This window comes from Polypterus senegalus, chromosome 4, assembly GCF_016835505.1.
Source record: "Polypterus senegalus isolate Bchr_013 chromosome 4, ASM1683550v1, whole genome shotgun sequence".
In the NCBI taxonomy this organism is placed as follows: Eukaryota; Metazoa; Chordata; class Cladistia; order Polypteriformes; family Polypteridae; genus Polypterus; species Polypterus senegalus.
Genome location: NC_053157.1, coordinates 222,156,261 through 222,182,615, shown reverse-complemented (window position 1 = coordinate 222,182,615; position 26,355 = coordinate 222,156,261).

Below are 26,355 nucleotides of genomic sequence, written 5' to 3'. Positions count from 1 at the left end.
GTCCCCTCCAGGAAGATTACTCATTTTGTTCCAGATGGTCACCTTTAAGAAGAGCCCTGCTGGTTCCACATGTCTTCCAAATCATAATTATTGAGGACACTGTTTTTTCTAGGAACATTCAAAGCCTTAAAAGATTTTTAGAAACTTTCCCTGATCTATGCCACACCGCATTTTGATCTCAGACGTGTATGAACAATTCTTTTCGTTTCTGACATACAGTGTGGATTGTGGGACCTTCCATACACAGGTATGAGCCTTTTTAAACGATGTACAATTAATTCAGTTTGTAACATGTAGACTCCAATCAAGCTCTACACACATCTCAAGGAGAATTAAAGTTAACAGAATGCATCTGAGCAAAATATGGAGTGCAACAGCACAGTGTCTGAATACGCATACATATATGTGTATTTATGTACATGCATACTGTATATATAAACTGCTCAAAAAAATTAAAGGAACACCTTGAAAGCACATCAAATTTCAAAGGGAAAAAATCCTGCTGGATATCTCTACTGATATGGACTGATATGGTAATGTGTTAGGAACAAAAGGATGCCACATCATTTGATGTCAATGAAAACGGTCAACCTACAGAGGACTGAATTCAAAGACAACCCGAAAATCAAAGGGAAAAAATGATGTGGCAGGCGAGTCCATTTGGCTGAAATTTTATTGCAGTAACTCCAAATCGTACTTTGTATACCAAATGTGCTTGTACTGTATGCAGGCCTGACAACTTCCTATTGAGACAATAGATGGTGTTCTGGGGGATCTCCTCCCAGATCTGGACCAGGGCATCAATGAGTTCCTGGACAGTCTGAGGTGTTGGATGGACTGAAACATAATGTCCTACCCAGAGGTGTTCTATTGGATTGAGGTCAGGTGAGTGAGTGTGGGGGCCAGTCACTGGTATCAAATCCTTCATCCTCCAGGAACTGCCAGCATACTCTCGCCACATGAAGCCAGGCATTGTCGTGCACCAGGAGGAACCCAGGAGTCACTGCACCAGCATAGGGTCTGACAATGGGGCCAAGGATTTCATCCCGATACCTAATGGCAGTCAAGGTGCCGTTGTCTAGTCTGTAGAGGTCTGTACGTCCCTCCATGGATATGCCTGCCCAGACCATCACTGACCCACCATCAAATCAGTCATGCTGAATGATGTTATAGGCAGCTTAACATTCTCCATGGTTTCTCCAGACCCTTTCAAGTCTTGTCACATGTGCTCAGGGTGAACCTGCTCTCATCTGTGAAAAGCACAGGGTGCCAGCCAGTGGTGGACCTGCCAATTCTGGTATTCTATGGCAAATGCCAATCGAACTTCACGGTGTCGGGCAGTGAGCACAAGGCCCACTAGAGGATGTTAGGCCCTCATGAAGTCTGTTTCTGATTGTTTGGACAGAGACATTCACACCAGTGGCTTGCTGGAGGTCATTTTTTAGGGCTCTGGCAGTGCTCATCCTGTTTCTCCTTGCCCAAAGGAGTAGATACCAGTCCTGCTGATGGGTCAAGGACCTTCTACGAGGGGCCCTGTACAGCTCTCCTAGAGTAACTGCCTGTCTGCTGGAATCTCCTCCATGCCCTTGAGACTGTGCTGGGAGACACAGCAACCCTTCTGGCAATGGCACATATTGATGTGCCATCCTGGAGAAGTTAGACTATCTGTGCAACCAAACTCTGTAGGGTCCAGGTATGTCCTCATGCTACCAGTAGTGACACTGACCGTAGCCAAATGCAAAACTAGTGAAAAAACAAATGACGAGGGAAAAATGTCAGTGGCCTCCCTCCACCTGTTAAACCATTCCTGTTTTGGGGGTCGTCCCATTGCTGCCCCTCTAGGTCACCTGTTATTAATGTCATTAACACCAAAGCAGCTGAAAGTGATTAACAAGCCCCTCTGCTTCTTAAGTGACCAGATCAATAGCACACAGGTTTCAACTGACTTGATGCTATACTCTCATTAGAGTCTCTGTGTTCTTTTAATTTTTTTGTTTAGTACAGTATACAGTATATATATTTGTAGATAGCTACAAATTTGCAAACTATATCATATGCCTTGGCCTCCATATATATATATGTATATATATATATATATACAGTATATATATATTGTCACAGATGACCGGGGACACTGCCTGGCCGGAACGCCTGGATATTCCCCGACTTGGACAATGCTACTCCTCGGCCACGAGAGGGCAGCCGCCCGGGGCTATTTGGGGGCCACAAGGATGGAGCTGGGACACTCTTTATGAGAAGATGTGGCCACTGCCAGGGGGCGCCCGGACAGTTAGAGAACCCTGGATGACAGCACTTCCGACACACCAGGAAGTGACATCAAGGGGAGCACCTGGGGCTCATCTGGGTCATAATAAAAGGGGAAGCCTCCCTCCAGTAAGCGAGCCAGAGTTGGGAGGAAGGAGACAAAGCTTGTGAGGAGGACAGGAGGTCAAGGAAAGAGAAAGAAGAAAAGAAGAAGAGTTGGTGCTTGAGGACATCGTGGTGCAGAAAGATTTAAATTAAAAAGAAGTGTGTTTTGGACATCCTGGTGTCAGCCTGTGTGTGACTGGGGGTACGCTTTCCACCATGGCGCCCAACGTGGGGCCCACCTCCTGCTAAAAGGGGGGACTCCATTTTAAAAATATTTTGTGGAGGCAACCCCACACAGTGGACAAAGGCGCACTTCCATCGCAGCACACAGGCCTGCGTCAAAACCTCTGAAAACGTTCGCCTAGGACCACGCCTGACAGACGTCTATATTATGGGGAAGAAGAAGTGCAAACGCGCCCTGAAGGTAGTGACACCACTACCCGGAGTCGTCGTTACAGATGAACGGGGCGGTGGAAGAGGCTGTCTAGCGACAGCTTATTCAAGAAGATGGGATTTGGGAGGTAAGTCTCGCGTGTGATGGTGATACGCTTGGCAGGGCTTACCCTGCTGTCCCCTGGTCTTGTTTTTTTTAGTAGGGGACTGCCCGAATCTGCGTCTGTGGCCGAAATACGCCGACCCGTGGAGTGATGACGAGACGGCGACAGGAGATGAAGAGGAGCCGTCGCTGACTGCAGAATGGCTGCAGGGCGGGAGCTGCCCCGGAAGACTCTTCCCCGACTGAGTCCACTCATAGGGTGGAGGGAGCGTCAGAAGACCGGAAGTTCCTCTCAAAAACAAGCACAGGATTGGACGGAGTGTGTTGTGTACCCGCCGATGAGTACTTGAAGGCGGGACCAACGAACGTCAATCCTGGGACACTCAAAGACCCAACAGAGCATGCGCAGGAGCTCCATGGCTCCCATCCGGCAGGTGAGTGTGAAAAAAGTATGACTTCATCACCGGCTGGCTTAAATGACTTGTTGTTGGCTGTACAGAAGTTGGAGAAAGTCTTTCGTCCTCTACAGCCTCTGTTACAGATACTCAGTGATTTGAAGGGTATAATCAAGACGATGGAGGAGACTGCGGACACGCCCCTGAGAGCCGTACTGGAATGGTTGAGGCAGCGCGACGTGGGATTCTCCAGCCAGTCCGATGCTTGGGTACAGGTAAGTGATACCGGTACCGAACATGATAAAGGAATCCCTAGCGAAAAGATCCCGGATGTAATGGAAGGGATCCAAGTAGCAGGGGTTCCGACAGTAGATCAGGAGACGAGTACTGAGCCCGCAGTACAAGCAGAGACGGGGGGACGGTGCCAGCTTGTATGTGTCGGCACCCAGACCGCCCCGTGCCAGGAAACTGCGGCACACGTAGGTTGAGAGGTGTGCAAACAGCACGGGGTCCCTCTTTAATTCATAAGGGGATCCAAGCTGTTACAGTGCTCCAGAGTAACGGGAGGCCCCAGAGAAAAACGTAGGGGTCTCCTGACAGGTGGAAACGAAGTTACGAGAGCTTGTGTAAAAGAGAGAGAGCTCTCACCGAGACAGTGGAGAGCTGCCCCAAATCAAGCCGAGATACAGGCACGGGCATTCCCATCTTGTTTTCAGATCCGGAGGGCACCAGAAAGACAGAGGGTGCACAGGTGTTATACGTGCCATGGACTTGGGCATCTGTGGAGACGTTGTCCATATGCCTGAAGTAAAGATGCCGTTAGGCAGCGTCGGGACGACGTCTCCGCACCTGTTTCCTGTTTTGCAGGTCCAGACCATAGAAAATGGTTTGCTGGGACCCCACCTTGGGAGACTCCTAGCCCTCGCTGGACGGGACGCTTTGTTAGATGGGCTTCAGCTGGTGAGGGGGCAGTGTCACAGATGTCCAGGGACACTGCCCGGCCGGGACGCCTGGATAGTCCCCGACTTGGGCAATACTTCTCCTCGGCCACGAGAGGGCAGCCGACCGGGTCTATTTGGGGGCCACAAGGACGGAGCTGGGACGCTCATGAGAGGACGCGGCCACCGCCAGGAGGCACCCGGACAGTTAGGGAATCCTGGATGGCAGCAGTAATTCCAAGAAGACCCGGAGTACTTCCAGGTGCTTTCCTGACACTTCCGCCACACCAGGAGGTGACGTCAGGGAGAGCACCTGGGGCTCATCCGGGTCATAATAAAAGGGGCCACCTCCTTCCAGTAGACGAGCCAGAGATGGGAGGAAGGAGACGAAGCTTGTGAGGAGGGGACAGGAGGTCAAGAGAGAAAGAAGAAGAAAGGAAGAGAGTTGGTGAGAGAAGGAGAGAAAGAAGAAGAAAGGAAGAAGAGTTGGTGAGAGAAGGCATTGTGGTGCAGAAAGATTTAAATAAAAAGAAGTGTGTTTTGGACATTCTGGTGTCGGTCTGTCTGTGTCTGGGGGTATGCTTTCCACAATATATATATATATCCTGGGTCCTCCCTGCGTGGAGTCTGCATGTTCTCCCCGTGTCTGCGCGAGTTTCCTCCTGGTGCTCCGGTTTCCTCCCACAGTCCAAAGACATGCAGGTTAGGTGCATTGGCGATCCTAAATTGTCCCTAGTGTGTACTTGGAGTGTGCCCTGCCTAATGATTTTCGGAATATATAAAGTCAGTGTTCTGAATATATAACACCAAAACCTCTTTATATAAAGTCAGAGGCAGAATATATAAAGTCAAAGCCTGATTATATAAAGTCAACGTCAGAATATATAAAGTCACTACTGAATATATAAAGTCAGCATCGGAATATATAAAGTCATTCCTGAATATATAAAGTCAGTGGCAGAATATGTAAAATCGTTTCCGATTATATATGACGTCAAATCCTGATTATATAAAGGCAGCATCGGAATATATAAAGTCATTTTTGAATGCTGTACAGGAATGACTTTATATATTCTGAAAATCATTATAGTTACCTGTTTGGCACCCCATAATATGTATGTGTATATATATATATATATATATATATATAGTCATATTAACAGACTTGAGCCACAAAGGACTGTTGGGGAATCAACAGGCCCACATGTAATTCAAGGGTAGTGAGAGTAAATCTGGCCAAAATAATCAGCTGAGGTGGGTGCTAAAACAATCAAAGACTGTACTACTTGTGAATGATCTTTCTCAGTCACAGTTAGTCAACAAACTGACTGTCTCATTAACAACGTAGACCTGGAAGTAGTGTCATTTGTCTTCTATTTGAGGTTCCCCTGAAAACTGCGGATAACAACAGAAATTCTGCTAACAAGAGCACCCCCTCTCTGCTTTGAAGTGGCATTGCTTACCTGCATGTAGTCTTGAGGATGCCTCTTAATCGCATGTGCCTAAAAATATATATATATATTTAATGAGAGATTTCAGGTTTTGATTTTAAATATATTTGCAAATCTTTCTTAAAGCTGTTTCCACTTTGTCATTATGGGCTACTGAGTGTAGATCGATGGGTTTTCTATGTAGCTGTCTCACATTTTTATGCAATCTTTTTGTTCATCCCACTGAATTAAAGCTGAAAGTCTGCACTTCAACTGCATCGGAGTTGTTTCATTTAAAATTCATTGTGGTAATGTACAGAATCAAAATTAGAAAAAAGTTGTTTCTGTCCAAATATTTATAGACCTAACTGTATATATATATGTCTATATATAGAGAAGACACCCTTTCACACAGACAATAGTTAAACATAAACAGGATCAGAAGCCTTCATGCACAAGTTTCTTATCTCACAGTAAAAGAAACTCTTAAAAGTGATTGGTTTTTAGCCTTCTGAGGTGCTTGTCCCTTGTTAGCCATTGTGAATCTTGTGCACCCCCAACTCAGGCTCTCAAGAGCATGCCTTTAAATTCTTTTAATTTCTGGAAGTTATAATCACACCTGAATTCTTTTGAAAAGCAATGAAGTTTAACTCTTATTTTGAAAGATACCAACATTATTTCTACAATATATATATATTGATGCTCTTTTGATCTCACTCCGATGAGATTCTGGCCACTACCTCTTGACTCCATATGTGCTCTAGCAATCACAAGCTCACCAGACTCCTGGACACCTTTCCCCACAGTCAATAAGTACTCAACTCATTCGATAATCCAGCACGTCATGCTTGCCTCCGTTGGCACTCCAGTGATCAAAGTTTGATGAGCTCCCGGGCCACCAGCACTTGCATCCTTCAGTGTTCTAGCATTCACTCTTGCTCTCACTCCACACCCAGATCTTGTTTTATGTGCTTTAAGAGGATTTGTTTAAAAAAAAGAGTAAAATAAAATCAATGAATAAACTGTACACTGTCTGAAATGTTCTTATTTTTATGGTGCCTTTCATAAGAAGCTTTAAATTAATGTTTCAGTTATAATCAAGTGTTCTCTGGGGAGGAAATCGCCAAACTCAGAAGAAACGTTGGGACACCAGCCAGGTTAATTATCTTGAATCACTGAAGCCAAAATAAGAGCTTGTTGGCACAGGAAAACAAAAATGCTTAAGCTGAAAACAAGAAAGCATAGCCCACCGGCTGTTTTAATCGGCTCTCTTGAGCTGCTCATCCTACAGGGAGCTCGGTTCTCGAGTAAACATCTTCTTCCATGGATGTCTGGGCTTTGTCAGGGTAACCAGAAGGCGTGGAGTCAGTTGCTTTCACTGGGTGTCGTCTTGACACTATGGATGGAAAGAAAGACGGCACAGTTAGCAGCAGCTCTGTTTCCAGCAGGCAGTGTTAGCTCCCTTCTTTTGTAATTGCAGAGTGTTACATAACCTCAAACTATATCGTGTGAGCATGGGGGCTGAATGCACCCCTAGAAGACACAGACACTCCTAAAATAAAAAACCCTTTAAAAACACAGATAAGACTACCTTCACATTGCTCCCTTACTTGTAGGGCGTACTTGCGGCTGCACTGTCACATGATATGTTTGTCGCTCGGCGGTACGCATACTTAAAACCCTGAACAGCATCTGTCCTTTTGGCTGATTGCTTTGTTTCTCTCTCCCCCACACATCCTCTGCTCCTGTTGCGGGTCCCGCTCCCGTTGTGCTCCCCTATGATGTTTGCCTATTCTTTTAAACGAGAACTAACTTCTGAAAGAGACATGTTTGTTTGAAGTGTTTGAATAAAGTTCCTGTCTCTACAGTCTCCTGTGTTTCTGTGCTAATCTGTGATCCAAGCGTGACAACAGATATGATATTAAAAGGTTATAACCCTCCCTTAGTGATACGGAGGTAAGAAATCACACAGGAGAAATAACTTAGCTTTCTTTAATGACGGCTTACGCTACATAACAGGTGAAGGAAGCCAATGACAAGAACCCAGTTCGGGAGTGGGGACCTGTTGTGTAGAGTCATTTTCACCGTTGCTGTGGAAGGATTTTCAGGATCGGATGATCTGTCCGTCGGCTTCAAAGGTGTGCCGAGTAATGTTCCAAGGCTTTAAACTCTTTCTTCATGTGCAGACCCCCACTTTGGTGAAACACGACATTCCAAACAAGGCAAAAGAGGATACAATTTCATGCTGACTTTGACACACAGAAATAGTATACAATGCCCATTTCGTAGTTGTCCCTGTCCTGTCTTGTAATGTGTGCCTAGCAGTTCTAAATGATGAGCCTCTGTGCTAAATCTATGTCCAGTGTGCATGTGAGTAGAAAGAAAAGTAGATTTTAAAAATATTTGTAGAGAGCACAGTGACATATTAAACATATACACTTATTACAAGCACCCCCTCTCCTCCCAGGGTGGCATTACATTCCTATAATCAGCCTGGAAGGTGATCCTCCGACACATACGCATGGCACCAAGCAGTTAAACACATCATGCTATTAAAATCACATTGCAATATGTAAAATACAGTCCGATGAAAAATACAATTAATTTAACACTTCAAAGATAGAGTTAATCCTTATATATAGTTTGATACTATCCGTATGTATGGTGTTCACGCCAATGCCTCGACTCAATACAAGTTAGAACCATGCAATGGGACTCTGCCTCTGTAGTTAAAACATAACATGGCAAACACGAATACATTATTGCATGATTGGCTAAGAATGTTTGAATGCTATAGTGACGCCGCTGGATGGTCGAGTATAGTAAGTCGGTGTTGGTTCGAGCAGATAGCAGTAAGTTCGGTTGGTTTTTGTAATGTTGGTTTGGTGGGGCGTACTTTCTAGGACTAATATCGTTGACTGACTTAAACCCTTCGACAGCTCTGGAACCGTAAGTAATTTAGAACGTATCGCCATTTGCTTGGTAGGTCGAAATCTATCTTTGGGCAGTTCGGTTTTGGCATCTGTCCTTCTTACATCTATTGGCAAACTGAGTAATGACGGCTGGGTATTAACAACGGTCATTGTTTAAATTTTAACCGATCTCAAATCTAAAATGACCACGCCAACATAATTATTACTCCGACCCTGATTGGAGTTGTAAAATACGGTTTGTTTTGAAAATTTGTTTGCCGGAAAAAAATGAAATGAGGTGCACCGAAGAGCTGAGTTCACGTCTCGCAGCCTCGTTTAAACAGGAAGCTCTTCATTACATCGCCCGAATAGGTCTATTTTAAGTACAAATCAGTGCCATGATAACAAAATCATTTCAAGGACTTAAAAAAACAAATAATTCTTTACAGAGGAAGTATGGATTTCACAAACGTAGAATTTCTATCCCGATTCAATCGGGCTCCCAGTCGCTAGTACAGGATAAAACCATAAAAGCCCACCCTTAACCAGTTTGTAGAGCTGTTTGAGGGAAATATGGAAAAAGGCCATTATAAAATATTTCCTCATATAGACAAAAACACCAGCAGTAAAGCAGAAATGGGCAGGAACCCAGCAGAATTATTTTAACAGCAGGTTAATATTTTTTTCCCAAATTCCCAGTTTTAGATAACAAAAACTGCTGTGAGCGATATGTTTGGGAAATGGTACCACTGCTGCCTTAAAACAAGGAGGCTTATGTCGTGGGTGTTTCCCATGTGCAGTTTACATGTTCTCCTCATTTTTTCCCACTGGTTGTTTTGATTTCCTCATACAGTCCAAAGACATGCAGGTTAGTTGAATTGGCAAACTGCCCTGTGTGTATTCACCCTGTGATGGACTGGTGCCCTGTTCAGCTGCTGTTCCTGCTTTGTGCCCAAGGACTGCTGGGATTGGCTACAATTGCACATGTTCCTGCCTTGGATAAGCAGGTAAAGAAGATGGATGGATACATAAAATGCTGCTTTACCATTAAGTTATGAATGATGGTTTAGATTTCCTAAAAAATCTGATGTTGTGCTAACAATGTAATGTATGAAAGTTCATCACTCTCAGTGCCATCTAATGTAAATCTGAACAATACCTTGGCAAGTCCAACACTGTCTGATAGATAAGTCTGTAGTACTAGGGTGTTAGCCATTTTGAAAGCAGTGAGAAGTGAGAAGTCAAAGAAAATGACACAGGTGTCCCAAACGACCAAGCGAGGCCACTCTGCATTGCATCATTCGTAAATGATAAGTCCAGTCCCTAATTTATCATAGAAATATTGTGATGTTGTAAAAAGATCACAAAGACATGTGAATGTATTTGAGGTTACAGAAATAGAAAGCACTATCTAATACGCATTTGTAAGGTTAGGTGTTGTAAAAAAGTTGAGTGTTTTTCTAAGGCACCAAGTCATGTCTTTTGCAAGTGCTGGAGAGCAACTGACAATCACTTCCTGTTTTTTACTAGATGTTTAGAGATGTTTAACTGTAATTGTGTCAGAGTTCTTTTTCTGGGTGCCAGACTTCCTTTCTGAAGATAAAGAAGAGAAACAGATGGCAGTGGAGCCGATAAGTTCTTCCCTTGCACTTCTTTAAAATCCTTCCCCGTAAGGAATCATATAATCTGTGAATGTGGCAGATGTAAAATTTTAAAATGAATTACACTGTACTTTGCATACATTGATGAAGAATGTATATTATCAGTATATGAGACTCCTTCCCTACCAAAGAAATAAATAGCGAGGTCTATTTCCCAGTATTGTCTAAAATCGTCCAGCAGTGCACACTATAACATTAGATAGATAGATAGATAGATAGATAGATAGATAGATAGATAGATAGATAGATAGATAGATAGATAGATAGATAGATAGATAGATACTTTATTAATCCCCAAGGGGAAATTCACATACTCCAGCAGCAGCATACTGATAAAAAGCAACATTCATTAAGTAGTGATAAACATGCAGTGCAAGTTAAAAAATGCAAGGTGGAAAGTGAGAGGCAGGTATAACAGTCTATAATCTTGTGTAGTGTTAACGTTTACCCCCCTGGGTGGAATTGAAGAGTCGCATAGTGTGGGGTCTCCTCAGTCTGTCAGTGGAGCAGGACGGTGACAGCAGTCTGTCGCTGAAGCTGCTCCTCTGTCTGGAGATGATCCTGTTCAGTGGATGCAGTGGATTCTCCATGATTGACAGGAGCCTGCTCAGCGCCCGTTGCTCTGCCATGGATGTTCAGCTTCGTGCCTACATCTTATTACAGATGTTGAAGGACGCCAGCCTTCTAAGGAAGTATAGTCAGCTCTGTCCTCTCTTGCACAGAGCATCAGTATTGGCAGTCCAGTCCAGTTTATCATCCAGCTGCACTCCCAGTATTTATAAGTCTGCACCCTCTGCACAGTCACCTCTGATGATCACGGGGTCCATGAGGGGCCTGGGCCTCCTAAAATCCACCACCAGGTCCTTGGTTTTGCTGGTGTTCAGGTGTAAGTGGTTTGAGTCGCACCATTTAACAAAGTCCTTGATTAGGTTCCTATACTCCTCCTCCTACCCACTCCTGATGCAGCCCATGATAGCAGTGTCATCAGTGAACTTTTGCACGTGGCAGGACTCCGAGTTGTATTGGAAGTCCGATGTATATAGGCTGAACAGGACCGGAGAAAGTACAGTCCCCTGTGTCGCTCCTGTGTTGCTGACCACAATGTCAGACCTGCGCACATACTGAGGTCTGTCTGTAAGATAGTCCACGATCCATGCTGCCAGGTATGAATCTACTCCCATCTTCGTCAGCTTGTCCTTAAGGAGCAGAGGTTCGATGGCGCTGAAGGCGCTAGAGAAGTCCAAAAACATAATTCTTACAGCACCACTGCCTCTGTCCAAGTGGGAGAGGGATCGGTGTAGCATATAGATGATGGCATCCTCCGCTCCCACCTTCTCCTGGTATGCGAACTGCAGAGGGTCGAGGGCGTGGCAGACCTGTAGCCTCAGGTGGTGAAAGAGCAGCCACTCCATGGTCTTCATCACATGTGACGTCAAAGCGACAGGCCAGAAGTCATTCAGCTCACTAGGACATGATACCTCTGGGACTTGGGTGAAGCACGCTGTTGTCCAAAGCCTCGGGACTCACCCCTGTTCCAGGCTCAGGTTGAAGATGCGCTGTAGAGGACTCCTCAGCTCCAACGAACAGGCCTTCGGCAGTTGTGGCATTACTCCATCTGGACCTGCTGCTTTGCTAGCACAAAGTCTCTTCATCTCTCTGCTTACATGGGCTGCTGTAATTGTGGGTGGGGATGTCTCTCCTATGCTGGTATCAGCAGAAGGGTGGGTGGAGGGTACAGTACTCCGAGGTGAGAGTGGGTTAGGGTGGTCAAACCTGTTATAGAAGTTGTTCATCTGGTTTGCTCTCTCCACGTCTCTCTCGATGGAGGCACCCTGCTTCGAGCTGCAGTTAGTGATGATCTTCATCTCATCCCACACTTCCTTCATGCTGTTATTCTGCAATTTCTGCTCCAGCTTTCCCTTGTACTGCTCCTTCGCCGTCCTGAGCTGGACTCGGAGTTCCTTCTGCATACGCTTGAGCTCATGCTGATCACCGCCTTTAAAAGCCCTTTTCTTCCGGTTCAAAAGGCCCTTGATGTCACTTGTAATCCATGGCTTGTTGTTAGCATAGCAGCGTACTGTTTTACTGGAACTATAATGTCCATACAGAAGTTCATATATTCAGTAGTGCAGTCAACAACCTCCTCAATGTTCTCACTATTTGACCCCTGCAGGATATCCCAGTCTGTAGTTCCAAAGCAGTCTCTCAGAGCCTGCTCTGCCTCAGGGGACCACTTCCTGAATGAGCGTGTAGTTGTAGGTAGAGCCCTCACTCTTGGTTTGTAGTGAGGCTGAAGCAGAACCAGGTTATGATCTGCTTTCCCAAGCGCAGGCAGCGGGGTGGCGCTGTATTCGTCTTTAATGTTTGCATACAGTAGGTCGACAGTCCTATTTCCACGGGTGTTACAGTCCACATACTGGGAGAAGGCAGGTAATGTTTTGTCCAGCGTCACATGGTTAAAGTCTCCAGAGATTAGCACAAGTGCCTCAGGGTGCTGTGTTTGTAATTTAGCAACAGTGGAATGGATGATGTCACCCGCTATCTCCACATCTGCCCGAGGAGGGATGTAAACAATAAGAACAATGACATGTCCAAACTCTCTGGGCAAGTAGTATGGACGCAGACTTACGGCCAACAGTTCGATGTCCCTGCAGCAAGTGGAGATTTTAACGTTTACATGTTCAGGGTTGCACCACCTTGTGTTCACATAGAGAGCGAGTCCTCCTCCTTTCCGTTTCCCGCAGGTATTTGCATCTCTGTCCGCTCTAACTGTGCTAAACCCAGGTAGCTCCACGTTAGCATCTGGGACTAACTGATATATATTAACTGATAAAAGACAAGAAATATTTCTTATATTCTCCTAATTAGAGAAAGGAAATATTTTTAAGTGTGAATAATAATGAAAGATCAGGAAATTCAGGTTAGTTCTTTTTAACACAGTTTGTAATATGTAAAAAGAGGTAGAAGTGTGTGGAATGCAATATTCAAGACATAGGGTACAAACAGTCACACAACACCACTTTACTAGCCATTTATGGTTGTAGACTTCATTTACATTAGAGGTAGTAGCAATGGTAGCAGTAAGAGTATTATTAATAATAGTGATGGTGGTAGCAGTGGTGACAATGTTAGTAGTAGCAATAGTAGTGGTAGTAGTAGTAGTATCAGTGTCACATGTACAGATAACCAACTATGGGGAACAGCCTGGACACAGACAGGTAGACATTGTTTTAAGCACCACACACGTTTATTTACAACTATTATTTAGAATAAAGTGAAGCACACAACCCACTCTCACCCACAAAGTCTAGGCCTCTCACAATGCCTTTGCCTCTTAGGTCCGCCTCCACTCCTCTGTCCTTCTCCTCAGCCGACTCCAGCCATCGAATGGAGGGAGACGGCCTCTTTTAAGCTCACCCAGACGTGCTCCAGGTGCCTCCCAATTAGTTTCCACCAGCCCTTCTTCCCCTCAGCACTTCTGAGTGTGGCAGAAGTGCTGAGGGCCAGGGCTCCACAGTCATTTGGGCGCCCCCTGGCGGTGAGCACAGGCCCCTATATGGTTGAGTTTCTAAGCTCTGTTCCAGTGGTCCCTAATGTTACCAGGGTGGTTGCCCCCTCATGGTCTGGAGGAGGCATAAGCCCTCCTCCGATCCTCCTGGGCGTCCCGGCTGGGTACCACCCCCAGTCGCTTGCCATACAACACCTCGCCACATAGTGTCATTGCAGACCAATGTCAGAGGTGGCCAGGGTGGCGATCCAGCCGGGACGCCCAGGAGGACCAGAGTAGGGCTTGCACATTTTCCCCAGACCATCTAGGGGCGACCGCCCTGGTTCCTTTGGGGGCCACAGGTACAGAGCTTTGAAGCTCCACCCTGTAGGGGCCTGTGGTCACCACCAGGGGGCGCCCCCATGCCTTTGGAGTCCTGGTGTGGCAGAAGTGCTGGGGGGAAGAGGAGCAAGGACACCCGGAGTGCTTCCGCCACACGGGGGTGTGTCGGTGGGAGACTGCCGGGAAGCACCTGGAGCACATCTGGGTGTGGATAAAAGGGGCCGCCTCCCTTCATTTGTAGCTGAAGTCGGGAGAGAAGGAAGGACAAGGTCTCTGGAGGAGACAAGGAGGAGGCCTGAAGCAAAGAGGCAGTGTGAGGCCAGGACTTTGGGGACTTTTGGGGGTTTGTGCACTTGTGACTGTAAATAGTAGTATTGTAAATAAACGTGTGGTGGTGTTAACATGTCTACCTGTCTGTGTCCGAGGCTTAGTCCACATCAAACAAGAATATACTCCACTAAAGATGAAAGTCAGGTCTCGCCATGCTAACCTCTACCTTTGATCTTTGGTTTTACGATTTTCGTGTGGCCTTTCTGTCTTCCACCTCAACAGGCTTATAGTTAAACCCAGCTTTTTGATAATAGATGTAGTAATATATTGAAACTATTCTTAAAGAGAAATAATAATTTTAGAAGGATATTCATTTTAGTATTAATTCTGTCAACAGAGTTTAGGAGGATTGACCCTCTACCCATTTGATGCTCTCCATCAAGCTGATAAAAATAGAATGTATAAAGCTCTTTAAATTTTCCTGTGACTCTGATTCCAAAATACTTAAACTGCACTGAGATAGTCAGAAAAAAATGTTCTAAAGTAGTGAGCCAAGTAAGGTTACTAGAAAGAGCACATCTTCAAATTAAATTTAAACCCCCAAAGATCTGTAAAATTGATCTAGTAGTTATAATACAAAACGGGAATGACCAGTTTGGGTTTGAAATGAAAAGAACTGTGTCATCCCGATTGAGATATAGCTGTTGCTAAAGTTAGATAGCCAGTGGTTCACTAGCAATTGCAAAAAGTTTTGGTGATAGTGAACAACCCCACCTGATCTCACGGTCTACTGTAAAATAGTGAGAATCTATACTGTTTACCTGAACGGAGACTTCTAGGCTAAAGCATTGCAAGTTGATTCAAACACAAATTTTTACAGTACAATAAAAATATGGCCTCATTCCAGTACATTCAATGCTTTCTATGCAACCGGAACAACACCAAGACTTCTTCTTCTCTTCTTCTTCACCAAACTCGTATGATGAAAGGTGTTATAAACATTCACCTTAGTTTTGACAGTTGATTGAATGATGGGAAAATAACTCCAGGGCAATGAAGACAGTTGGATTACACTAAACAGATGTAATCACATCTTACATTACATCTTTATTATATCTTGTCTAAGGAATGGTCCTGAGTTGCCTTAAAAGCTTGCATATTGTAATCTTTTAGTTAGCCAATTGTTTCCTTTAGAAGCAAAAGCTCCCTTGATGGAATAAGTTCTTTTAAATTGCGGCGTTTTAAGTAACCAGAAACTATATAGATATAGTGGAACCTCGGTTCACGAATGTCTCGGAACACGCACAAATCGGTTAACGACCAAAACTTTTGCATCTGTTCACAACCACACACTCGGTATACGAACAAACCAGTTTCCCTTTCGGTTTGTGCATGCTGATGATTTCTGCACGTTTTCAGTCTCTCCCTGTGCATTCCCTGTGCAGTGAGCGAGAGACACACGCGCACACACACACACACACTGAGAGACGCGCAAGAGAGACACACACAGACACGCGAGAGAGAGACACACACACGCAAGAGAGACACACACACACAAGAGAGAGACGCACACACACGTACGAGAGAGAGACACGCGCCAGAGAGACACACACGCGCAAGAGAGACACACACAGACGCGTGCAAGCGAGAGAGAGAGATGGCTGGATGCATAAGGCCGAGAAGGCAGTTAAAGAATGCACCAGGCTTGTTTTTGAAGAGACAGATCCGAGCATTGTTTTAACCTCATTGTATTTAATGAAGACTTTCTTCTATTGGATTTTAACCTCCACTTCACTTCTGTTTACAGCGATCGGTTCGTAGCGTGCATCTTTGCAATGTTACTTTTCTTGGTGGTTTATTAAATTACGGATTTTTCAAATGTTCATTTTTTTCCCTGTGCTTAAAACTCATTTAAAAAAAAGTGTTTTTTCCCGAGCTGTTGGTAGCGCTATAGCGCTAACTATTGCAGTGTTAGTTTTCTCCGTTGTTCAAGGTTTTCTCAGTGTTATTCAATGTTTTTACATTTACTTTACTATTAAGCTGTGCATTCTATGGTATAATTAACTATATTTGTGCTTGAAAACTTGAAAAATATATACTGTATATTTACATACAGTTTGTACGGTCTGGAACGGATTAATTGTATTTACATACAATCCTATGGGGGAAATTACTTCGGTTCGTGACCAAATTGGTTTACGACCAGAGTTTTGGAACGAATTATGGTCGTGAACCGAGATTCCACTGTATAATGTAAAAGGAGATATCCCTCCCATAGTGATAAAAATCACATAAAGAGTTAATAACTTAGCTTTCTTTAATGATGGTTTACACAACATTACAGATGAGGAAGCCATGACAAACTTGATCAAGGTGGGATCTTGATAAATACAGTCTGCCATTTTTCGTCACTGCGCTGAAAGGATTTTCTGGCCAGATGACATAATCTTCCGTCCTTCGGCTTCGAAGGGTTTGACTGCTTGTCCACGTATTTATACTGTCTGCTCCACATGCAGGCCCTTCTCTGGATTCAGTTTCATCTCAGGAATAGTACAATGCCTTCGCAGTTGTCCCCTTCATTCTCCAAACTGTTAAAGTAGTGGTTTTCTAAATGCAGGCAGACTAGCCCCTGTGTGCCAGACTTGGCCTGCACATGTGAATGAATCCATAAAAACATTTCTTGTACAGAGCACAGTGACATTAAACTTACATTCATGTTACACCAATAAAAGGGGTCATTTTGCTTGACCTCACTACAGTGTTAATAATGAAACTGCATCAGAGCTTTCTCGGCTCACAACTTCCCCCAGGGAAATTAAAGCCTGGATGAAGCAGAATTCTTTAAAATTAAATTGTAACAAAACTGAACTCCTACAAATTGACACAACTTAAGAAAATTAGCTCCTTCTCTGTCACTCTTGATGGTGATCTCGTCAGACCTTCTTCTGATGCAAGGAATCTTGGTGCCATTTTTGATCCGTCCCTTCCTTATTCCGCCTCCATAACATATGTTTGCTTGGTGAGGTGCTGTATGTTCTCTCATTTCTCTCCTTTTCTAATGCTGAGAAACTTGTCCCTGCTTTTATCAGTTCCCGCATCTGATTATTGTAACTCTCTAATGGCAGGTGCCCCTTCTAATCTTATATCATATCTCCAGTTAATTCAAAACTCTGCTGCAAGAGTCCTAAAACGGACCAGAAACAACGAGAACATCACACCCACCCTGCTTCACCAACACTGGCTCCCTGTGCTTTACAGGATTGAATATAATGTTCTATTAATACTGTAACTTACAAAGCTTTCAATGGCCTTACACCAGACTACATCAGTGACCTTCTCTATCACTAGGCTCCTGTTCACCCACTAAGGTCCTCTGATTCTGGCAATCTTGTTGTGCCCCATGCTAACCTGCACACCATGGCTCACAGCGCATTCAGCTGTATAGCTCCAAGACTTTGGAATGACCGCACAAAATGAATTAGATCAGCTGACTCCATTCATTCTTTAAAAAAAAAACAACTGAAAACTCGCCTGTTCAGGAAGGCTTTTAACTTAACCTAATATTCTGCCTCCTCTTTCAGATTACCTCTCTGTACAGATGCTCCAGATAACTTGTGTGTGTGTTATATCATAAATTATGTTATTTGTTCAGGCTTTCTTTTAGTATTGAATTTAGTAATTTACTCTGGTTTACTGTCTTTTATCTGTTTATTGTTCTATTCAGGAAACATTTGCATCCAATGTTACATATACCTGCTGGACGGATTAAAAAGCAGAAGTCTACATGACCATCTTCATCATCAAGCCCTTCCGTGAGAACCCTAAATCCAAAGAGGACTGTTTCATTTATGTTAGGTAGATTGCCCAGAGGGGACTGGGTGGTCTCATGGTCTGGAATCCTACAGATTGTATTTTTCTCCAGCCGTCTGGAGTTTTTGTTTTTCTGTCCCCTGGCCATTGAACCTTACTCTTATTCGATGTTAATTAATGTTGATTTATTTTGTTTTATAATTGTGTCTTTCATTTTTCTATTCTTTAATATGTAAAGCACTTTGAGCTACTGTTTGTATGAAAATGTGCTACATAAATAAATGTTGTTGTTGTTGTTGTTGCTGTTTCTTTATCAGACTCAGCGAAGAGCCTTGAGCATGGGAAAAGCACTATATAAATAAAATGTATTATTATTATAATTATTAAATAAATAAATATATTATTAATAATAATAATCTTAGGGTCAGGGTTGGTAGTAGGGTAGGTTAATCTTAAATCCATACACTGTTGTTTATATGGGGTCTGGGAAACCTTCTGGGGGTTGGAATTAACATCAGGGATTCAGGAAAAGATATTACGCTTAGGGTCCCAATATATGGTCTTAATAATTGTGGTTTGATTCACGATCTTAACATTAGGGTTCCTTTCATGGACCTTATTATTATTATTATTATTATTATTATTATTATTATTATTATTATTATTATTATTATTATATATAAAATATATTATTAATTGCGAACATTAATTTTATTTTAATTCTTTACATTTTTATTACTATTTAATTTAATATTGTTTCTTTGTATCAGTATACTGCTGCTGGATTATGTGAATTTCCCCTTGGGATTAATAAAGTATCTATCTATCTATCTATCTATCTATCTATCTATCTATCTATTATTAAAATAACTGTAGTATTGTAGCATGAACCGCAAAACAAGCTAAGCTTGTTTTAACTTAAATCAAAAAAGCATTTAGATGATTCCTTATATTATTATTTGAATTTTGTTTACTCAGTCAACTATTATCAGCAAGCAAAAATGAAAATAATGAAAATGTTGGACAGAAATAAGATTCTGACAGCCAGAATATGTAATGACTAAGTCACAGTAAAATGCATCCCATGATGCAGTGCTATCACCTCACATCTAAAAATCTTTCTCCAGGGGACACTTGCCAGAGTGCAGCTGTTGCTTTTGGTGTGCCTTGACACAGATGTTCTCAAATTTTCTTTTTTTTTTTTCTTTGACAAAAGCTCTGTATATAACACTGTGGTAAGAACACAGTCCTCTGACTCCAGTGGTTTTTCAGCTCAGCCCCCATGAGGCTGCAGGGTTTTTGTTCCCACTGGCCCCTGTTTTGAATTGAACTCCTGACCCAAGTCAGAAGCTTGCTATTTCCCAATTTCCCAATTATACTTTATTGTCAATGTTGATGTTTTTACGATAATAAAGCAAACATTTGTTTTAGCTTATATTTGTTATCATCATCATCATCATCATCATCATCATCATCATCATCATCATTTTCCTTCTGCTTCTCCAAGTGTTATTAATTCTAGGTCTTATGAATGAGAGCACCAGTAGGTCTGACTCTGAAGCAAAAGTCATTCATTGTTGTTATTATGGATGTCTGCTCTGCTCATTGATCATTTTCTTTATTAGGATAGAATTAAGGAAGCAAACTGCACAGATAAAATGAAAATTAATAGGAAAACAACATAAGGGAGCAAAACGTTTAAAGCAACAGTAAAATGACAGCTATATCTAAATGTCTTTTTCTAAATGAAAAAAAATGTCACTGGAAAGAAAGCAAAGTCCAACAGGTCTCTTGACCAATCAATGAAGAGGAGAGACGGGTCTTCAAATAAAATTCACGACCCCATGGGAAGGAGAGTTATTTGTTTAACACAACGGTTCTCAAACTGTGGGGCGCGCCCCCACTGAAGCTGTACAAGGGGGACGTCGAATAAATGAACAAGACATCAAAATTTATTTTTTACATTTTTATTTCAAATTTAAATTAGCAAGCATATAATCACAACGAATGCATTATAACTAAAATTAAAACATTTCTAAGGCATAGATCTAATGACTAATATGTACCTGCTTTAACGTACACAGCGTGTCCAGGTTTGGTTTGATATTCGAGATAAGACACTCTGAGCTCCTTTACTATTTGAAGTTTGTTTCTATGACGAGCGGCGCCGCTGCTGCTGCTTTTATAGTCGCGTATTTTCTATCCAGAAAGTTTGAGACGTATCGGTATCTGTCGCGAACATTCGGGTAACAGCAGATCAGGTGATAATGTGGCGCGACTGCACCACATTGGCAGCGTAGCCAATATTGCCAAATTGAGTTAAATAATTTACTGCGTATTGGGTTATTTTCATGATACAACTAACAGCGATATAATATTTGTCGGACGAAAATGCATTCGTCGTGCGCAGATTGACTTCATCGGTGTCCTCGTTTACGAGATTTTTAAAAATTAAAAAATATAAAAAATAATTAAATAAGAATAAATAATTTATTCTTTGCTTTTGGGATTAGAATTACTACCAAAAACCACACAAGGCATTTTAACAGTTATTAAAGCACTTTAAAAAAAATAAATTGCAAATATTTGATTGAAGTTAGCTGAACACATGCAAATCTTATTATCCATCCATCCATCCTCTTCCGCTTATACGAGGTCAGGTCGCGGGGGCAGCAGCTTAAGCAGAGAAGCCCAGACTTCCCTCTCCCCGGCCACTTCTTGCAGCTTTTCCGGGAGAATCCCAAGGCATTCCCAGGCCAGCCGGGAGACATAGTCCCTCCAGCGTGTCCTGGGTCTTCCCCGGGGCCTCCTCCCGGTTGGACGTGCCCGGAACACCTCACCAGCGAGGCGTCCAGGAGGCATCCTGATCAGATGCCCAAGCCACCTCATCTGACTCCTCTCGATGCGGAAGAGCAGCTGCTCTACTCTGAGCCCCTCCCGGATGACTGAGCTTCTCACCCTATCTTTAAGGGAAAGCCCAGACACCCTGCGGTGGAAACTCATTTCAGCCACTTGTATTCGCGATCTCGTTCTTTCGGTCACTACCCATAGCTCATGACCATAGGTGAGGGTAGGAGCGTAGATCGACTGGTAAATTGAGAGCTTTGCCTTACGGCTCAGCTCCTTTTTCACCACGACAGACCGATGCAGAGCCCGCATCACTGCGGATGCCGCACCGATCTGCCTGTCGATCTCACGCTCCATTCTTCCCTCACTCGTGAACAAGACCCGAGATACTTGAACTCCTCCACTTGGGGCAGGATCTCTCCCCAACCCTGAGAGGGCACTCCACCCTTTTCCGCTGAGGACCATGCTCGGATTTGGAGGTGCTGATTCTCATCCCAGCCGCTTCACACTCAGCTGCGAACCGATCCAGAGAGAGCTGAAGATCACGGCCTGATGAAGCAAACAGGACAACATCATCTGCAAAAAGCAGTGACCCAATCCTGAGTCCACCAAACCGGACCCCTTCAACACCCTGGCTGCGCCTAGAAATTCTGTCCATAAACAGAACAGAATCGGTGACAAAGGGCAGCTCTGGCAGAGTCCAACTCTCACTGGAAACGGGGGAAGTTAAAATGATAGGATACCACAAACAGCATGAGTATCATACCTTTGTTAGTTGTATCATGGGTTATTCTCATCTATCTATCTTATATTATGCAGGGGGCGCAGAATTATTACAAGTAGAAAAGGGGGGGGCGCGAAATACGAAAGTTTGAGAACCGCTGGTTTAACAATATTTTAGCATGCATTTTGTATGTTTTGAGTATAAGACTGGATGACCTGATTACGCGACAAGTAATGGATGTTTCATGTTGTTTGCTGTTGTCCAGTGTTGGTCTTCATAGACACCTCTCCTCCCTATAATTTTGTTATATCCTTTTTTCATGAAAACATGAGATAACAATTTTTTTTCTTGGCCACCATTACAGACCTCATGAGGTAAGTAAGCTATAAAAATGTGTGATGATGATGGTCTTTCCCTTTCTGAGACTGTGGATGACACGACTCTCTGCTATAATATTCTTTCTGAAAGTCAATTTTGTTTTTTTTTATCTGTATTTTGACCATTTTTGTTTAGCGTTTTCAGCTTGACAACAATTAGTTTTTGCTTTGTTCTACTACAGCTCTTTTCTTATTCCTTCTCTTTTTATTTTGCTTGTGATGTGTCTTAAGATTCGATTAAACCCTGAAAGTGGACTGATCTTTGGCAATGACTTTTTGAATGTGATTTCTGCTGACAGTTTTGGTTTAGGTAAAAGATTAAACTAATGCTCTGGTAACAAACTTCAGCTAGGTTAAAGACTGCACCTTATCTTCAACTCCCTTCCAGTATCGATTCTGCCCGAGGCATCATGCATACCTGCTTAATCCAGTTCAGAGTCACAGGGGCCAGCAGCACTGGACATAAGGCTGTCACCATCATACAACACTATCACTACCATAATGCATTTGCAGTAGCACTACTTAAATTACCTACAACTCCCAGCATGCCCTGTTAGTATTACACCATTGGGAAGATTCAAAGGGTGCAGAGTTTGCTGGGAAGAAGGATAATTAAGTGGAAAAAATGGAGGAACTTTGGTAGAGGAGATAATTGGGCCACACGCAGGTTGAAGTAGTTTATTAACCACAGAGAACAAAACCCTTGAGTTATCATGGCTGCTTTCTAATATTCTGCCATAATGTGTGTTCCTGGCTATAGATAGTGCATTCCTATAAGCCCTTTGATGATCAAAAAGATAGCAAGAGAATTACAATCAACTTTCTGTATTCGTTTCTATGCATCACACACTATTGGATCTCAACTACAACCGCCATGGATTTCAGCTTCTGCCTGAATGTATGTGCTGTCCTGTGCCTGCTTGTCCATGTGATTTCACCTTGGTGGAAATGTCTTCGTCTAGGGAGAGCTCCCAATCTCAACAAATCTTCATGCTATAATGAGAACCTGGTAGGACAAAACTTTACATTTCCTTCAGAGGGTTGTTCATGGGGGCTTTCATTCCACCCACCATTGCCACCTGCTCCTGCTGTACTGGACTGTGTTGGACTTTATTATTAGTGTTCGTTGTTTACTGAGTAGTGTCTCTTGTTTTCTATGGTTTCCTGTATTTAGTGGATGTAAATAATTATTGTCGGGGAGAGCTTTTGCGTACGTGTTGTTTGTTTAATAATTTTTTTTTTTTTGTTTGCCTTCTTTAATTGTTGAATATGTACAGGGTGAGTCAAAATTATGTTAACACTAATGGATTATTTTTATCCTGACCACACCTTTCCAGGTCGATAGGTAAGTCGTGGTGGACCATTTCCATGGCCTCCCCTGATTTGACACCCTGTGATTTCTGGATATGGGGTATAGTGAAGGAGCGCGTGTATAGCAGGTAAGTTTGTGATATCAATGACCTGAAGGACAGAATACGGACTGTGGTTTCATCTGTTCCCCCATGAAATGTGTGTCCGGGCTTTAAATGGAATTGTTGCTCGTGGGTTTTTATGTGTTGAACATGATGGCGAACAAGTTGAGACATAAGTTTTGCACATCTTGCACATAAGTTTTGTGAATAAATTGTTTCTGCCAATATTAGCACAATTTTGACTCACTCTGTACTTTATTAATTATCGAGTTATTGAGCTTCTTAGCAATGTCTGTCTGTGTGTTTGAGTGCGTGCATGTTGGGTCAAGGCTGGGTGTGTGCCTAGTGGCCCAATAATAAAATAAGAAAATCTCTGTCTTCAAACCACTACAGCTTACATTTATATTTTTGAAATATGGGAAAGAGAAAAATGTAATTCTCGGGAGAAACTACACCAGGATGCTCACAGTATTGAAGACATTCACACAATAGCTGCCTAAGGCACTTTAGATCTGTAAAAATGCACAGAACTGAAAATTATCTAAAAGACAAGCAATGACTAAAACAACAGAAAACAATACACCGGATAAATTACAGAAAATGTTTGTATCAGCTAATTGTTAAATGACATTAAAAGCTTGCTTATCTCTCTATATATAAAAAAAAATCCTGGTGTAATAGAAAAGCAAGGCGACGATACGTGATCTTCTCGGAAGTTCTCGAAAGACATTTTAAAGACCTGCGAGACAAAAAAGACTGGCCACGCAGCATCTCACGGGGACCATAAACATGAGACTTGGTGCCAACAGATTGTCCCAGGACAGTCTCACGGGGACCGTAAACATAAGATTCTTGGAAGACATGCCCTTCTTATCAAATAGTAGCACGGCCAGCCAGCAAAACATTCAGTCATGTGAAGTCACGTGGCACGCACAGATCCTGTGTTCTCAGCAAAGAAGATAGAGCAGCGCGGAGAAAAGAGACCCAAGGCGCGATACACATGCAGAGAAAGGTACAGAATATGAAAGCAGTAACAGTCGAAAGTATTGTAGCGTCCCAGCCAAGCTGAAGCCTTTTTTGTTTTAAGTGACTGTTAGGTCCGATTGAGGGAGGGCAGAGTGCAGCACGGCAGACTGATAGCTGGGTGCTGATTGATGAGGTAAGGGGGAGGCGAGACCCGTGGGAGGAGGGGTTGAAGAGGGTGCTAGAAAGTTGTGTTTGGGGTTACGCAGTCAACGATTGTTAAAGTACAACTTTTGTGACACTTTATTATGTCAGTCACTACAGTATCAAAAATTAAAGATAGCACAGATCACATTGACAGAAACAAAAAGAAATTAGTTTAAGTCAGAGAATTTCAAAAACAGGGTTTAACTCACATGCATTTATTGGGTACTTTGCAAAAAAATTATTAAGTACTGATGATGTTGATTGTTTTGTCTGTGCTGAAATTCCAAACAGAGAAACCTGTCCTGAATTACGGTACAAAGTCATTAAACGCATGTCTTACTGACCTCATTTAAAAGATTCAGCATATTGGAACACGAAAGATTCCAAATATTGTTTTTACAGAAGTTCTGAAATAAAAGTGAAACTAATAAAATAGCAACAATTCAAAGAAAAAAAAAATCTTACAAGTGTGTATCCGGAGAACCAAACATGGGGGTTGGCGAGCGAAGCCCCCTAGTATATAAGAAAGAAAACCTTAAGTTCTGTTTTATACATACTGTATCCATGATCTGGAGCTGTCTGATTCTGACTGGGGTGAGCTTAGGAGCTGTGGAGAATCAGCCCCGACACTGACAGACACTGAGACACACAATGTCCAAAAAGCGCACACACTTTTAATTTTCCTGCTTCTTTTAAATCACACACAGTGCACAAAGCACCACAATAATGCTCACAGTCCTTTCCTTTTCTCTGTTCTCTGCCATCTCCACTCCTCTCCCGCAAGCTCTATCCTCCACCTCTCGACTCCGGCTCATCTAATGAAGTGAGGAGGTCCCTTTTATAATACTCCGGATGATCTTCCTGCTGCACTTCCTGGTGTGGTGGAAGTGCTGCATGGGCACCCATGGATTCTCTTTTGGTAGCACTTCCAAGTGTTGTGGAAATGCTGCAGTCCAGGACTCCGGAATTGTCCAGGCGCCCCCTGGTGGAGGCCATTGGCCCCAAAAGGGTTGAGGTTTCAAGCTCCAAGACCGTGGCCCCAATGCAATCCAGGGGGGGGCTGCCCTCTTGCTTCCCAAGGTAGATATTGCTCCTCTCCCGGTCCTTCCATCCTCCAGGTGTCTCAGTGGGGCAAGGTCCACAGAGCGTACTAACTTAAGAGCAAGATGGAATGGACAGTGGGTGGACATCCTTGGGCTCCTTGAATGTGGGTAAATATTAAGGAGATCTGCCACGCAATGCTTTAAAGGAAAAGGGTTGGATTTGGAAATTAGTTTAAATGACTTAAAATTGGTTAAAATATGACAGAACACTCTGTGGGTGTAAAAGATTGAGCAGCTCACTCAAATAACTGTGAGGCTTAAACTGGCAAATTATATTAGAAAGTGGTGTCCTTTATTGGGTGTGTTCACACATCTTAATCAGGAGTTAGCAAGGAGAACAGTGTCTCACCAAGGGCTTAGCATTCCTGAGAACAGTTGCAATTTATTAATTTATTTAAATTATTTTTTTATTTTAAATTTTTTATTAATTAAATTTTTATCACAAGCGAGGAGAGTGTGTTGAGCAGATGGAAAGAGTACTTTTAGCGGCTGATGAATGAAGAGAATGAGAGAGAGAAGAGGTTGGATGATGTGGAGATAGTGAATCAGGAAGTGCAACGGATTAGCAAGGAGGAAGTAAGGACAGCTATGAAGAGGATGAAGAATGGAAA